The sequence below is a fragment of the Mus caroli genome, unplaced genomic scaffold (assembly GCF_978045245.1).
Source record: "Mus caroli unplaced genomic scaffold, Mus_caroli_1 scaffold_1, whole genome shotgun sequence".
Lineage (NCBI taxonomy): Eukaryota > Metazoa > Chordata > Mammalia > Rodentia > Muridae > Mus > Mus caroli.
Genome location: NW_028227256.1, coordinates 41,911,106 through 41,920,659, shown reverse-complemented (window position 1 = coordinate 41,920,659; position 9,554 = coordinate 41,911,106).

The following is a 9,554-nucleotide window of genomic DNA, read 5'->3' as shown; positions in this document are numbered from 1 at the left end:
TTTTAGAATGGGGTACAAAATACCCATGGAAGGAGTTACAGAGACAAAGTTCGGAGATAAGACTGAAAGAAAGACCATCCGGAGACTGCCCCACCTGTCGATCCATCCCATATATAACCACCAATCCCAGGCACTATTGCATATGCCAGAAAAATTTTGCTGACAGGATCCTGACATAGCTCTCTCTTGTGAGCCTATGCCAATGCCTGGCAAATACAGAAGTGGATGCTCACAGTCATCTATTGGATGGAACACAGAGCCCCTAAAGAAGGAGCTAAAGAAAGTACCCAAGGAGCTAAAGGGGTCAGCAACCCTATAGGAAGAACAACGATATGAACAAACCAGTACCCCCAGAGTTATATCTCTATTTGCATATGTAGCAGAGGATGGCCTAGTTGGCCATCAATGGGAGGAGAGGCCCTTGGTCTTGGGAAGGTCATATGCCCCAGTACAGGGGAATGCCAGGGCCAAGAAGCAGGAGTGGATGGGTTGGGGAGCAGGGCAGGAGGGAGGGTATAGGGGGCTTTGGGGATAGCATTTGAAATGTAAATGAAGAAAATATCTAATTTTAAAAACCCCAAAATATGGGAAAGTAGCTAAAATTAAAGTGCATTTAAGAGATAATATGAAAGCCTAATACCGTTGAAGCTTCCTAAGATATATACAATTATAGGAGGAATCTAAACAAAATTAGCAAATAAAGTAGAGAAAGAGCTAACCTATCTTCCAGTCACAGGTTTGGGCTACATCTATTTGAGTTTTGGGACAAATTACAACTCAAGTTGTATGGAAATAGGAATCCTCAAACAGCCCAGGCTATTTCCAGGCCTACAGGTTGCTTTCCACAAACTGAAAGCTCGCAGTGTTGCTAAGGATCACACTTCCACAACTTATTGTATATGGGGAAGTTGAGCTGGTTCCAAATAGAGCCTTCATCTTATTTTCTAGTGTCTTTGGTACAGGAAGTATACTATATGCTACCAACCTTGAAACATAACACCCATCCAGACACAAAACTTTGGATTAATAATGGTATCTTGCTAGAAAGATATGATAGTGCAATAGCATCTCAGAATTGCTAGAATAACCAGCCAATATCCAATTGGATTTAAGGCCCCTCTACAGGATGGAACCCATATCTGATACTGTTTTAGTGACCAAAAACTAGATGGCCTAGAATAAAACCTAAACTTTTCCTTAAAAAACAACAACAACAACAACAACAACAAAATTACTCGTAATAACATTCTGTTATACTTATGTATGACTTTGTTCACCCATCTTCAGAGAAGCTTTTCCTGGAGCAGATGGGAACATATACAGAGATCTATAGCCTGATTTTAAGCAGAGAGTGAGAGATATTGAAACACTCAGACATTAATGGTATGTATATATCAAATCTCTCCACTCAGGGTTCAAGAAACGTGAGCTCAGATAGTGGACAGAGGTAATGGAGGACACTAATAATAATAATAATGCCTTCTAAATTAATGTGATTACGCAATATAGAACTCAAAGAGAATGAGGCACAATACTTAGGGCTACACCCAATCTTTTTTGTATTTATTGTGATGCCTAGTTTAGTGTTTTTGTGAGATTCCTGATTGTGGGAATGAATAATTCTGTTTCTTGTGTTGTCTCTTGTGCTCATTTCCTTCTGGTTGTTTTGTTCAATTCTAATATAATAGCTTTTGCTTTATCTTATATTTCACTATTATCCCCTAGAAACCTGTTTGTTTTCAAATGAGACACAGAAAGGGAGTTGATCTTGATGTGAGAAGAGGTGGGAAGGCATTGGGAGGAGTAGAGGGACAGGGAATCCTAATCAGGGTATATTATGTGAAGGGCTAACTTCCAAAAAAACTAAACAACCCAATCAAAAAATGGAATATAGAATTAAACAGATAATTCACAACAAAGGAATCTTGAATGGCTGAGAAGCACTTAAATGTTCAAAATCATCAGGGAAATGCAAATCAAAATGACCCTGAGATTCCACCTTACACAAATCAGAATGACTCAGATCAAAAACTTAGGTGACAGTACTTGTTGGCCAGAATATGGAGAAAGAGGAACACTCATCAATTGCTGGTGGGACTGCAAACTGGTAAAATCACTCTAGAAATCAACCTGGAGGCTCATCAGAAAATTGGAAATAGATCTACCTACCTGAACACCCAACTATACCACTTTTGGGCATATACATAAAAGATGCCTTACCACACCACAAGGGCACATGTTTGACTATGTTCAGAGTGTCCTTATTTGTGATAGATTTGTGCCAGAAACTGGAAACAACCCAGATGTTCCACAACAGAAGAATGGATACAGAAAAAAAATGTGGTTTGTTGATACAAAGGAATACCATTCAGCTATTAATAATGAGGACATCTTGAGTTTTGCAGGCAAATGGATGAAATTAGAAAATATTATCCTGAGTGAGGTAACTCAGACCCAAAAGGACATGCGTGGATATACTCATTCATGTAGATATTAGCGAAAAAACTACAGAATACCCAGGATACAATCCACAGAACTCAAGAAGGTTAGCAAGCAGAAGGGCCAAAGTAAGGATGCCTCCATCCCACATAGAAGGGAGAAGAAAGCAATTATGGGGGAACTGAGAGAGGAACCAAATAGATGGGAAAGGAGACAGGAAGAGGATAAGGGGAATATGATCAGGTATTTGGGGGGGGGGAAACAGGACTAAAGCCCTGTGGGCCAGCAGAAAGAATGGAAACAGGCAACCTCAGGAAGTAGGAGGTGAGGGAACCCTCAAGTAAGTACAAAGATCCGGGAGGTGAGAAATTCTCAGTATTAAAAGGGAGGGACCTTAGATAAAATGCCCTACAATGGTGGGAGGAAACTAGTAGAGTCCATCACCAGTAGAAAGACAGGGCATCAAGTGGAGAGATGGGGTTACCATTCCACAGTCAAAAATTCTGACCCATAATTGGTCCTGTCTAAAAGAACTGCATGGTCAAAAATGGAGAAGACACTGAGGGTAAGGAGGTTCTGTGATGGGCCAAATTTTGATCCATCTCAATGGGAGGCTCCAAGGTCTAACACTGTTGCTGATGCTGTAGTGTGCTTGCAGATAGGAACCTAGCAAGACTGCCCTGTGAGAGGCCCAAAAAGCAGATGAAAGTGACAGATGCAGATATTTGCACCCAATCAATGGTCAGAGGACCTTTGTGGTTGAACTGAGGAGGGACTAAAGGAAGCTGAGGAGGAGGACAGCCCCATAAGAAGACCAGCAGTCTCAACTGACCTGGATCCCTTGATCCTTTGGACACTGGGTTACCAACCAGGCAGCATATACTAGCTGATATGAGGCCCCTAACTCATATATGGCAGAGGACTGCGTAGTCTGGCCTCAGTGGAGAAGACACACCTAGCCCCCAAGAGACTTGAGTCCTCGGGAGTGGGGAATTCTGATGAGGTGGGGGTGGGGGAGTGGTGAAATCCCCTTTGAGACAAGGAAGGAGGCATGGGATAAGGAACAGTCAGAGGGCAGACCAGGAGGGGGATAATGACTGGACTGTTAGAAAAAGATAAATAATAATAATAATAATAGGAACTAAAATAAAATTTTCATGGCATATAGCATACCTCCCATTTTCTAAATATGAAAAGGATTGATTTATATATTGTAATAAGTCAATTTTCATTCAAATTATCCTTCATTCAAACGAAGCATTCAGAAACCTGTATCTGACACATCAATGTATAGAATTTTCAATGAGGTTGTGAGACATTTATACCACAAGCATAAAATATTATATTATATTGAATATTCTATTCTATTCTATTCTATTCTATTCTATTCTATTCTATTCTATTCTATTCTATTCTATTCTATTCTATTCTATTCTATTCTTCTATCACAAGACAGATTTACCATCATTCATCATGGCCACTACTTTTATTTCTCATGCCGTTTTGATTCCCCTTCCCTTCATATTGCATCACCATTAGATCAAATAAAACTGACTTCAAGATGAAATATCTTTCTTTTCTATGTTTCTAGGCAAAACATACACTTGCTTAGGTTATAGTTGGTATCTGAATGAAAAAAGTGTTATTCTAATTAGGGCATTGATGGGTAATCAATACAGGAGCAGTGCACTATTTTCTGTATTAATAATATAATATTTCTTTTTTTTGAGGGACACAGTGATAGAAACAAGGTTAATAATAGACATTAGTCACATTTGTGACTAAAACACATTTACTTAATTCCATAATAACCTATGAGTTATTATTATTATAAACATTAATATTATCATCTCCTTTTCACAGGATTGTAAACTTGGACAGAAGTTAAGTGACCTGTCTGGTCTCTGAAGTAGTTAAGAATCTGGGGAGATACTTCAGTGTGTAAACTGCTTCTGTGCTTGTATGCATGATTATACAAGTTCAGATCCTCAGCGCTCATGTAAAAATACATGTGATGTTGCATATGCCTGTAGCCCTAGTCTTTGAGAGGCAGATATAGGAAGACCCCTAAGTTTATTGGCAAGACAGTCTTTCGTAATTGACGAGTGACAGGTTCATTTAGAGACACTGTCCTAAATATAACCTCTTGTTTCTACATGTCCTTGCTCTCTATCTCACTCATAACTCACTCATAAACATATATGTGCGTAATCACCATACACACAAACCACATATAAAGTGCTTAAGCCGCAGCTTGAATCTAAAAGGTTTTCCTTGACACGCAATGTTCTTTACTTTATCATATACTCTACAAATTTTGGGTATTACTAATATATTTCAGTTGAGTTTTGCTCTTACAGATACCATAACATACCATCAATGTTTTTGAATAACATCCAGTGTGTTCCTCATAGCTCCACTATTCACATTGAATGTTTAAACATGCAAATAAATTAAAGGAAGGTTTAATTATTTTGATTTATGATTGAGTTTCCTTTTAAATAGTTTTTTGGATTTGAACTTCAAGGAATATTATTCAGATAATTAAACAGACTTTATTGGGAAAAGAGTAGCATATTATTAGTTATGCACCTATGTCTAATAGTTGGCTTCATGAAACAGAAAGTAATAACTCAGAGTTATGAATAAGAAAGTAAATTCTAATATAATAGAGAGTGGATATCTGTCCAGCTCTTGTGCTGTTTAAGTCTTATTGTAAATAATAAAAGTTGTGTGTTTTTTATTCAGGAATTGAATGATCAAGGTGGGGTAGAAACCCCAGCTTGAGATTCAAAATGTCTACAACATGTTGGCACCCAAAGTAGGGCACAAACCCAGGACTTTATGATTAAGAGTCCCTTGCTCTACCAACTGGAAAAAAAAGATGAATAGAGGAGAAGCTGCCAGGGGTTAAGTGAGTCATGAAAATATGGTCATGAGGCTGGACAATTGGAGTTAAGAGCAGCCCAGATGAAACATAGTAAGTAATAACTTGGGGTCATCAATAGGAAAATAGATTTTAATAGTATGGAGGGTGGATATCTGCTCAGCTATTGTACATTTTAAAGCTTATTGTAAATAATAAAAGTTGTGTCTTTTATCCAGGGACTGAATGATCAAGGCGGGATAGAAACTCCCTGATTAGGATTAAAATTTTCTACAACGGCTGCCTTTATTTTCTATGTTGGTGGACTACTAGAGCTACTACTCAAAAATTTTTGGTTTTATGGAGTTGTTATAACCAAGAAAAAAATGACTCATTTAAAATCTGAACATCATTTAGAATCTCTTAGTTTGCTTGATAAGTGGAATCAAGGTGGTGGAGTTAAAGATAAACAGCTGCCAAATCACATATAAAAAAGTCATAAGAAATATATTAACACAATGATCTTTTATGGAAATAACAGCCATTATATAGCCACACTAATTAAAATATTTGCTGACTTGATATTTAGAAATGATGAAAATGTAATACCAAATTCAGAGGCAAAAATGAGATTTAAAATGTAAACTTCAGTCTTTGAGTTTCAAAAATAAGACTTAAGTATACTGAATTAAAACTTTGACTTCAAATTTTGGAACAGTTTGATCAGTATTGTTATAATTAAAATAACATGAGTGTAGATTTTAATTATCTCTATTGGATATTTTATTTATTTACATTTCCAGAGGGGAAACTGGGAAAGGGCATAACATCTGAAATGTAAGTGGTTTTAATTATAAGTGAATTTTCTTAAAATTGAACATCTAGAAAGGTCATTATCAGATGCATGATTAATTCCCTGATTTGAGAAATTTTCATTCTCTCAGTAAACTCCATCAATGTCTGTCCCTGGTATGAGTTTACAAATGTGAAGAAATGCACAAAAGGGCTGGAACAGACCCTTGAAAGAGATGATGATCTCACATGCAATGATCAGGTATGCATCCTGAAAGAGGATGTAAGAGCACACGGTTCTGAGTCAGAAGTACAATAAAAACTTGTGTTATGAATTCTTAAAAGACAATGGTAGTCACATATCAAGACATGTCTTACATATCTTCACATTGGTTTGTAACTTCCATGGTTGGTATAAGAAATTTCATCCTCAACATTTTTACTTCTTACCATTATTTAACCAACTCACCCCAGAAAACTGTTTACTTAAAAGGCTGCTGATTTAAGTACAGCAGCATGATATTTAAATACCAAGTGTAAAGAGAGAAATAAATATATAAATGGTTTTGGTCAACAAGAGTTAAGAACCCATCATTTATATACTGGTACACAGCTAAATTACTATGTTCTGACCCTGGTAAGACTGTATACCCCAACAATGAGAATGACTCAGATTTTTCAGCTGGCCCCATAAATCAGTCTGTTATTCTGAAAGAATGACTAAGGTTATTTCCTTAGTCATTTAATTGCATAGAGCTCATGAAAGCACAGGAGATTTTTACTATTCCTTTTCAAATACTGTTAGGTTGTTTTTTCCATGGCAGAGTAGACAGACCTTCTTGGTTTATACTTATTTCTTCCACAAGAAGGTTCATGTTTGTATTTTTGTTAATTAGTGCTTTTAAGAATCCACAAACATTTGAAAAATGTTTTATGTGAAGATGCCAGGGAGAAAAGTAATGCACTGAACAGTCTGTTCTAGCAGCAAATATCTCTTTACTTTAACATTGGATAAAAGAGGTTTCCTAGTTTATATTGTACATAAATTCTGTTCATTTTATTAGTTTCTTTTCTGTTGCTCAGATAAAATACCATGACCAATGAAACTTAAGAGAAAAAAAAAAAAGAAAACCGTTATTAGTGTTTACAGTTCCTGAAGAATAAGACCTGAAAGGTATCATGGTCTTGAGAGCAATAAGTTGGCAGCTTCTCATCAGGAATACAAGCATGAAGCAGAGAACAAGCAGAAATCACAGCAGGTATGTAAAGTTGGCCTCCAGTGACATAATTCCACTAAGAGGGCCATACCTAAACCTCCCCAAACAGAGCCTCCAACTGAGAACCAGGTTCCTTAGGAACTGTAATGCCAAACTTTTTTTTTCCTATAAGAACATCATGTCAATTTCTTATAGTGTTATTTACTGCACTTAACTATATTACCCAACACATATATCAACTCACAACTGAGTTGGCTGGAACATAAATGAAGTGTAAAGAGTACCAATAAGTCAAGAATTTCGGCTTTGGGGAATTGTGCTATTAAATAATTTAATTTTAAAAAATAGAGCAAATAAATGAAAACACACACATAAATGTATTGTGAAGTGTGCTGCTTCCATAATTTCTTTCTCAGCCCATTTACCATTGGTATAAAGGATGGCTACTGAATTATTTGAGTTAATTTTATATACCACCACTTTGCTGAAGTTGTTTATCAGCTGTAGAAATTCTCTGGTAGAATTGTTGGTATTACTTATGTATACTATCATATCATCTGCAAATAGTGATAACTTTACTTCTTCTTTGCCAATTTGTATCCCCTCAATCTCTTTTTGTTTTCTAGCTATAACTATGAGTACTATATTGAATACATAAGGAGAGTGGGCAACATTGTCTTGTCCCTGATTCTAGTGGGATTGTTTCAATTATCTCTCCATTTAATTTGATGTTGGCTGTTGTTTTTCTATAAATTGCTTTTACTATGTTTAGGTATGGGCCTTGAATTCCTGATCTCTCCAATACTTTTAACAGGAAGAGATGTTGTATTTTCTTAAATGATTTTTCTGCATCTAATGAGATGATCAAGTTATTTTTTTCTTTGAATTTATTTATATAGTGGTTTATGTTAGTGGATTGTTGTATATTGAACCAAACTTGAATCCCTGGGATGAAGCCTACTTGATCATAGTGAATGATAGTTTTGATATGTTCTTGGATTGGGTTTGAGAGAATTTTATTGAGTATATTTGCCTCAATATTCCTAAGCCAAATTTGTCTGGAGTTCTCTTTGTTGTGTCTTTGTGTGGCTTAGGTATCAGAGTTACTGTGGCTTCATGGAAAGAATTAAGTAGTTTCTTCTTTAAGGGCTTCTACCTTTTTACCTGTGTTCGCCTGTATTTCTTTAAGGGAGTTATTTATGTCCTTCTTAAAGTCCTCTATCATCACCATTAGATGTGATTTTAGATCTGAATCTTGTTTTCCAGTTGTGTTGGGATATCTGTGGTGGGAGAACTGGGTTCTGATGACGTCATGTAGCATTGGTTTCTGTTGCTTATGTTCTGGTGCTTGCCTCTCAGCATCTGATTATCTCTGGTGTTAGCTGGCCTTGCCATCTCTGACTGAGGCTTGTTCCTCCTGTGAGCCTGTGAACTGTGAGCCTGTGAGCCTGGGTTTATCAGGACTCCAGGAGTCAAAGTTTCTCTGGATAGGATTGGGGTGTGGAGGGCTGTGGCACAGGGTTAGCTCCTGAGAGCAGATGGGAACTGGAAGGATCATGTCCCTAGTTGTGCTGAAGTTCCTGAGTCCACTGAGACCTGAGCAAGTCCCACTTGGGGTAGGTATTGGGGCAGTAGTGGTTGTCTCACCTGTTAGCTTGGGTATATCAGCACTTCTGGGCATCAAGCTTCATCTGGGCAGGATTGTGGTGCAGAGGGCTATAGCACAGAGTCAGCTCTTGTGCACAGATGGAAATCAGAAGCTATATGTTATTTTTTATTTAAGGAGCCTCTACAGTAGTAGATTTCCTTATGACTCCTCAAATGTTTCTTTTGTTACCTAACCCTTTTCCATCCCTAACCTTTATCTTCCCTCCTCTTTTTTGTTTAATTCTCCCATTCCATTCCCTCCCTAGCTTTGTACCCTGTGTATCTTCATAACTATACATTCTATTTCCCCTACGTTTTTGCCACTATATACAGTCTCTTACACTATATCTTACCTCTGTGGTCATATAGATAATAGCATACCTAATACAGACTTAAAAGATAACATCCACATTAAGTCTGGGTTACCTCATCAAGATGATTTTTTTCCCTAGCTCCATCCATTTATCTGTGAATTTCATATTTTCTCATATTTTAAATAGCTAAATAACATTTCCTTGTATAAAGAATCATATTTTCATTATCTGTTCATGTGGTGATGGACATCTAATTTCTGACTTTTATGAATAGAGAAA